The sequence below is a fragment of the Alligator sinensis genome, unplaced genomic scaffold, assembly GCF_000455745.1.
Source record: "Alligator sinensis unplaced genomic scaffold, ASM45574v1 scaffold337_1, whole genome shotgun sequence".
NCBI lineage: Eukaryota > Metazoa > Chordata > Crocodylia > Alligatoridae > Alligator > Alligator sinensis.
Window position 1 is genome coordinate 1,946,028 of NW_005841927.1, and position 7,374 is coordinate 1,953,401.

General features: G+C 45.5%; 1 protein-coding gene across 6 annotated transcripts in view; it reads right to left on the reverse strand.

The window, feature by feature from the left end:
• The window catches only part of NCMAP (non-compact myelin associated protein), a 33,195-nt gene that overhangs the window by 12,064 nt on the left and 13,757 nt on the right, over positions 1-7,374 (reverse strand). The gene's annotated exons all lie outside the window — the stretch shown is intronic.

A 7,374-nucleotide genomic window follows, 5' to 3' on the forward strand; every position in this document is an offset into this window, starting at 1 on the left:
GGGTTAGGTAGCGGGGGGATCAAGGTCTGTAGTTTTTCTTGTAATCTTGGTGGAAATGATTTGATGGTATTGTTGAGTTTTTTGGTGAAAAGGGGAGTAGGATCTTCTTGTAGTTCTTTGTAGTAGGTGGTGTCAGAGAGCTGTCTGTTGGCTTCCTTTATGTAATCCTCACGGTTTAGGATGACTATGGCTCCTCGTTTATCTGCTGGTTTTATTACTATTTGGTGGTTAGATCTTAGAGATCCTATGGCCTTTTTCTCTGGTAGAGAGAGGTTGTTGTGGTGGCGCGTGTTGCTGATTACTTCATTGTTCATTCTTTCCCTGAAGTAGTCAATGTAGCGGTCAAGGTTAGGGTTTCGTCCACTGCGAGGTGTCCAATCTGATGTTTTTGAGCCTATGAGCTCCATTTCCTCAACCTGCTGGATACTAGAGATCAGGGACTAAACATAGACATTGGATTTTTGATACATTATAATCTGCCTGGCAGCTGACTCCCCCGCCCAGCCCAGCCCAGCCCCTGGCTTCTTTACTTTTCATTCCATCCAGGAAGAGCACACACCGACTGCTGCAGCTTCCTGAGCCTGACGAAGGGTTTTTGAACCCGAAAGCTTGCTTAATAAGTATGTATGCTGCTTTCTAAAGAGTTCTCACCTGGCAATGGTGTCTTTCATCTGTCTGGAATCCATGGCAAGCGGCGTATGGGAACCTGTGTAATGATGACACACACTTATACATCTCCTGAAGCGTCTAGATCCACAGTGTTATGGGCACAATCCAGAGGAAGTTAGCAGCGTTCTGGGATAATTAGGTCTCTGGGGGTTGTGTGGTAGACAGAAGTAGTCTCAGGAGGAGTCCAATTTGGCATCACCGATCCAGTATGCGGAGGGCTGAGTGTCCTCAACTCCCCTTGGGGTCCATGGGAGGCTCAAAGACTCAGCTTCTTTAACAGAACAGGCCAGAGACTTAAAGGACACTTCTGAAAATTTGGGTCCAATTGCCTTGCCCCAAAAGGCTGAAAGAGTCTGCATCAGGCTGGATTGGAAATCATGATTGCTCAAAAGTTCAGACTTCTGCCTAAACCAAGGGACCACACACTCCTTCCCTCCTCCCTGCTGTTGTGAACACACTGTTTCTGCTACAAAACACCCTAGAAACCCCAGCATGCTATCTATGCCCTTTACATAGTCGTAATAAGAAACAGTCCCTGCCCTGAAGAGCTCACAGCTTAAACAGACCAGACAGAGGTTGGGAGAATGGCGTTTTTATCTCTGCTGTACAGATTAGGATCCGAAGTGCAGACAGATGAAGTGACTCAGTCAAATTCACAAAGGAAATCTATGGCAAGGCTGGGAAGGGAACCCAAGTCTTTCCAGTTCAAGACCATCCTTCATCTCTCAGGATACAAAGCTCACACAGTTCAAATACTCCTTCTGTTCCAAAAGAGACTTCCATTTCCGAGATAAACTAGCACACTGAGTAGTTTATGCTGAGCTCTGGTGCCTTTTGCTGAAAGAGCGTTTTAAAAAAAGAACCACAGTAGGGGAAGAAAGTCCTGGATAAACTCTCATTGAAAGCTAAAGCCATCCAAAGAAGAAAATCTGCTCAGTTCAGGGTGTGTTTCGTTATATAGTACAGCTCTTCAAGAGTCATTTACCAGAAATGGTTTGCTCTAAATGGCTGGATTTCCAGAAGGTTGACTTACTTCATTGTTTAAGCTTAAAAATGATTCATTTTTAAAAAATCCCAGAATCCTTTGCTTTTTAAACAAAACTGCCTATTTAGATGCAATAGCTGAATGCTGTGTCAAATATCAGTGGATATCTGGGAACCATTTTGTAGTATATTCCTGACATTAATGATGGAGGTTTTCCTTTATTGTCAACACTTTTTAATTAGAAGGCTCCTTTAAAACATTGGCTCTTTGTCCAGACCTACTGTATGTATTTAGCTTATGAAAGGACACATGAGAAACACTAAACCAACTGTCCACGGGTCTCGTGTCAGAGTCCGAGTCACAGAATGGATGGTATGGTCAGAGGTCTCAGAGTGCTTTAATCAATCCCCACTGATATAAAGAAGCATGATACATTTTACAGTAGGACGAGGAGATGAGAGCAAGAGATTTGTTATAAAATATAACCCACTTGTGTACATCTCAGCCGGGACAGCCCTCAGCACGATGCCAGAACAGGAATAAGAACCTGGTGTCCCAGTTTCAAGTCCCCTCTGCTAACAACTGGATTGATCTTTGGTGAATGAAACAGGCGTCCTTGGTGCTATTCTGATATATAATAGGCAAGCCATAGGAGGATGAATGCTTTATTCTTGCTCGTATATTTGCTTTCCTTCTTTAAAAAAAAAACAAACAAAAAACAGCTTTGAAGAGTGAAAGGTTTGATCAACTCTTACGTGAACTCAGAAATAAAGGTTAACCTGGATTTTCTGTGATTCTGAAGTCAAGACAAGCTATGATGGCTGAGAAATCCTCTTCTACAAGATCCAACAAAGCATTAAATGTAAGACTCGAGTGATAAAACCAGTACACCTACCTATACACCTTAAATTGATGTAAAACAGTGAACCAGTCAACGATTCAAGGACGTGTTATGCCAGCCTTAAAGGTGACATAACTTCATCTCACAAAAAGGGAATTTTGAGCACTGACAGGGTCAAGCATTTACAGGTCACTCCAGCAGTGGGGGATGTGTATTTTCCAGTTAAAGATTATCTTGAGAAATTGATTCAGGCTGGAGCCAGAAAAAGGAAAAAAATGCCCTACAGTATCAAGCTGGGCTCAGCGAGGCAATGCCTCCTGTGGGATAAGGAAAAATCAGGGTGCTATTTAGAAATCACCAGCTGCCTCTCAAAGGGAAAGCAGGATTGGAGAATAGGATACAGGTCTACATTTAAGCCTAAATTAAACTTTTTTACCCAAGCCTGGTTTGGCAATCGACTTTGAAGTCAGAACGGTTAAGTGTTTGTCTCTACTGCCAGCACAAGGGTGACCAAGGAAAGCCGAGTGAAGTTGCATGTTGGTGGCAAACATCTTGATCTGAGTGTCACTTGAGCTACAAGGGCAGTAGCCCTGGACCAAGCCCTGCTACCTCCAGATCTAGTTTTGCTGGCAGGGAAGGGCTGGAATAATGCAAAACATCCCCACTTTTTATGAAATTCTAGGTTTTGCAGAAGGATCAGCCAGCCTCCACCTACTTCTGCTCACTCAAGTTCAAGCACTCTCGGCTCCACAACATGCGAGAGAGAGACCAGTGCTACCAGTGCTAAGTGTCCAGAACAGCAGCGGGCTGCAGAGGACCGCGACAGGAACCCTTAATGTTCCTTCTACAAACTGCAGGAAAAATAAAGCCAATGCCCCTTCTGCTTCCTCCTCCCACCATCCTGGTCTCTGACCGTCCAGATTCCAGATGAAGCAGGAAGCATTAATGAGGTGGGAACAACAGCACCCCGGGAGATTTCTAACCCAGCTCCGCGGAGGCAAGGATCAGAGTTTTTGGTGCCTCCGAACCCACTATCAGTGTCCCGTGTCAGTTCTTCTGCAGCAGTTTTCTACCACAGAAGAGCACTTGGACCCTGAAATCTCAGGAATGAAACCACTGGCTTAAACTGGAATTCAGACTAAGAATAGAAGCATTGACTAAAAAGTATTTTTTGGCCAAGCAAAAGAAACTCAGATTTTACAAACAATCTTACTCAGCAACAGATTGTAGCAAACACTATAATAAATCCAAAAGAGATTAGGAAACCAAACAGAAGTACTGCAGTCTCAGACACGGCCAGCTTTGAAGGCTATATTTGGATCCAAATCTAAACAGGCTCAGAGCTGGGATCCAATCTCTCTTTCCCCATTTTAGTTTCAGAAGCACCTGTGGGAGAAATACCTCCTGGCTGTTTGTCTAAATAGAGAGTGGATTGTCGTCTTCTGATATTGCTACAGCACCTTGCACATCATGAGCTCTACTGTCCTGAAAGTAACAGTTCTCAGTATGGGGAGACCATGTAAGGCTTGTGCTTTATACTGTAAGCGAAGGATAGGGTGGGTGGGCACTGGGGAGATGCCAGTTAGGAGCTGCATGTAAACCGTGGGTGAATTCACTGCTAAGATACGAAAGGGCAAATTCTAGCCTGGTGGCTTTGGGTCCTACCAGGTTGAGGCCAGGGCTGTCTGCTGATGGTCCAGTGGGAGTAGAAAATCCAAGAAAAGGACTTTATCAAGACAGGCTTCTTTACTGCAGGAGATTCAGGTTTGACCCTCTCTGCAGAGCTTCCCCTTTTATTCCCAGATCAACTGTTTTTTCCTTTTTGCATCATCCTTTTCTGTAGGACTAGTCTACACCATGGCAGTGGTGAGTCCCAGTGTGGAGAGGGCTGTAGCCCTCTTGCACCCTACGCACCTGTGTTACCTAGGCAGGCTCCAAGCCTGGGAATTTACTAGGGAAGCAGCCCTCTGCCCCACTCTCCAGCCCTCAGTCTAAGGTGTGCCCAAAGGAAGCTACTAAAGACAAGCCCAGCATGGCCTCACTGCCAAACTTCTGGGTTTGGAGTGTGCTGGCAAGGGTGGAGGAGCAGGGCATAGGGTGGGTGCACTCAGGGTAGGGTGCACTCGCTGGTAGGGACCACGTTCTCCGTGAGATCTCTTGTGGCTTGTCTATACCGTGCTGGCAACAGGTCCCAGCAAAGAGACGGCTGTGGTTCAATCCAGCAAAGAGCCGGGACCTGTTGCCACCATGGGGTAGACAAGCCACAAGAGATCTCACGCAGAACGTGGTCCCTACCATACTAGGTGCTGCCCACACATGCACAGTAAGAGGCAGCCCAAGTCCTGACAATTGTACACTCTAAATATAGACGGCAGGTAGGTGACAGGTAGCCTCACGTATCCCTTTGACAGAGAGATTTAAAGGCCAGATTTTCAGATATGATTGCTCTTCTGAGTGCTGAGCTCTTTTGACGCCGTAGCTCCAGTGGGCTTGCCCCAAGGTCACACAAGAACTCTGTGGCAAAGCTGGATTGAACTACGGTCTCCAGGGTCCCAGACCAGTGCCTGGACTATCAGAAGACATCCCGCAGGGGTAAATCTGGGGTCAGCTGCAGTGGTGCAGCTGCACCCCTCTGATTCCAGCTCCACCCAGACTTTAAAATCAACTACCTGGGAGGGGCAGCAGCATTTCTGTTTAAGTAAGGCTGAGCAAGTCAATTGACTTTATGGCTCATTCTGACCCTGATCCTTGTTAATCTCTCTCCACACCACAGGTGTTAACACACCTCTCCTTTTTAATGGCACTGATCTTCCACTATTCAAACTATTCTTTCTTCCGCAGTGTTGCTGTCCGTTCCTGGTAATGTCTTGTGTTCATTTTATAGCCCTGCAGACTGTTTTTAGCTCTAGTTAAAAACATTACCACACCCAAGTTGAGGTTAACTCCCATATATAGAAATGGCTGAGTGAAGCATTGGAGATGCTCAGGAAGGCTAGATTTGGTTTTATGAATTTGATTAAGAGATGTACATTTAATTGTAAATACCACAATGATACAATATCCTTTGAATACTTTTTGCCTAGTTTGTTGTGGTTTTTTTAAACTTTGCATACACTCTAGCAAATTAGTGTGCATTCCAATATTTATATTTGGGTGCCTATACAAGTGCTCTGACATGTTTTGATTAAAATGCAATTAATCGAGTCTGCTGGAGTGTTCCAATTAGAACGCTCCAGCCTGCTGCAGTGTCACGTGTATTCAGCATCTTGCATTTCCAAATGGCAGTGGGGGCGCTTTAACTAAAACTCTTTAAATGAGTTTTAGTTAAAGCTCCCCGCGGCCATTTCAAAATGTGGGATGCTGAATACATGTGACGCATCAGTGTTTGAGTTAGAGTGGCTGTCTGGGGGCTGCTCTAATTAAAATGCCCCCTCTACCCCAGAGCACAGGTATAGACACCCTTTGGGTTTTTTTGCTTTGATATTAAGCTAAATAATATAGTGCCAGCCCCCTACCATATTAGTAAAGCTTCTCGTTTCTCTTTAACTGGAGAAAAGTGCGTTATATGTGATGACATGCTACACCCCTCTTTTCAGAGCCCTAGATCTGCCTGTGCACCCAAGTTACAGAGAACTACATGCAAAACAATTTTCAATTCCAGTAAGAGACTGAATGGCCCAATCTCAAAACCTGCCAGAACCAAGTTGCAGTTAAACCTGTAAATCAAGAATGTCCCAAAGATTACACTGAAGAGCTGAAATAATAATAATAGTAATAAATAATAATTTGTCCTTCTCTGTTTCCCATCCAATGATCTGAAATCCCATTACAGACATTAACCCTAACAGCAGTTCTCAGCAGCAGGTATTAACCTGATTTTAAGAGGAAGGGAGAAGCAGGAGAAGCTACTTGCCCACAGGCTGTCACAGCTTGGCAGCATTTGGGTGCAGAACGCACCCCAACTCCCAGCTCCTCCAGGTAAGAATCTGGTCATGTTCCCTCCCGGCAGTCAAGACACAGCTTTTAAAAAACAACTGAGGTCAGAGGTGCATTTCAGACATAGTAGGAAGCAGCATTTTACAAGGCAGTTTAGTTTAGTTAAGTCAAAGATGTGTTTCTAGTCCATGAATATTTCCAAAGATGAATTTAAAAAGTCAACACAGACACAGTTGCTTTGATCTCTGGCCCTTTGCCACTTAAAACTGCTGAGTTTTTAAACAGCCAGCAGCCACAGCGCAACTTCCTAGCAGATAAGTGGAGAATGCAGCAGGAGTTTAAGGACGGAAACAAGGGCAAGGGGCCTCACAGAGACCAGCGCATGCAGTGCCCCAGCCCGTGAGAGGGTTTTTGTGCATGAGAACAAGCCTTTCCTAGCGCGGAACAGTATCAACTCACAGGTGGATCCCTCCTCCTTACACTCCCTGCAGGTGAGTCAGTCTCCGCTGCTCAGTACATTGTTGGAAGCTGCATGTCCCAGCACGAAGGTTGAAACTGCTTTGGTTTCAGCTCAGGCACATGTAGAGCTGGGATCCTGTGCCTGGCATTTAGCCGCTTGACATGTTCAGTAATGGGTTTGAAAGAATGATTAACACGAGCTGTATAACCACAGAGAGGGGGCCATTTCCTGAAAGGCAGCAGCGGTTTGGTATTGGTCATAGCTGCACAAAGCTTGCCCCGGCGAGGTTTCCTTTCACAGGCATCTCCCCTGCTAGCTAGTCATGATTCCTGAATGCTTCATTCAGGCCCCAGCAATGCAGCCGGAGAAAGAATGACAACCTTCATCCTTAGCACGTGCAGCACTGCACCAGCACCTGGGCTCTGGGGGCAGGAGGGAGAGTTCACAACCAGCATTTGCCATCATCCTGCCCGTCCAGTATCG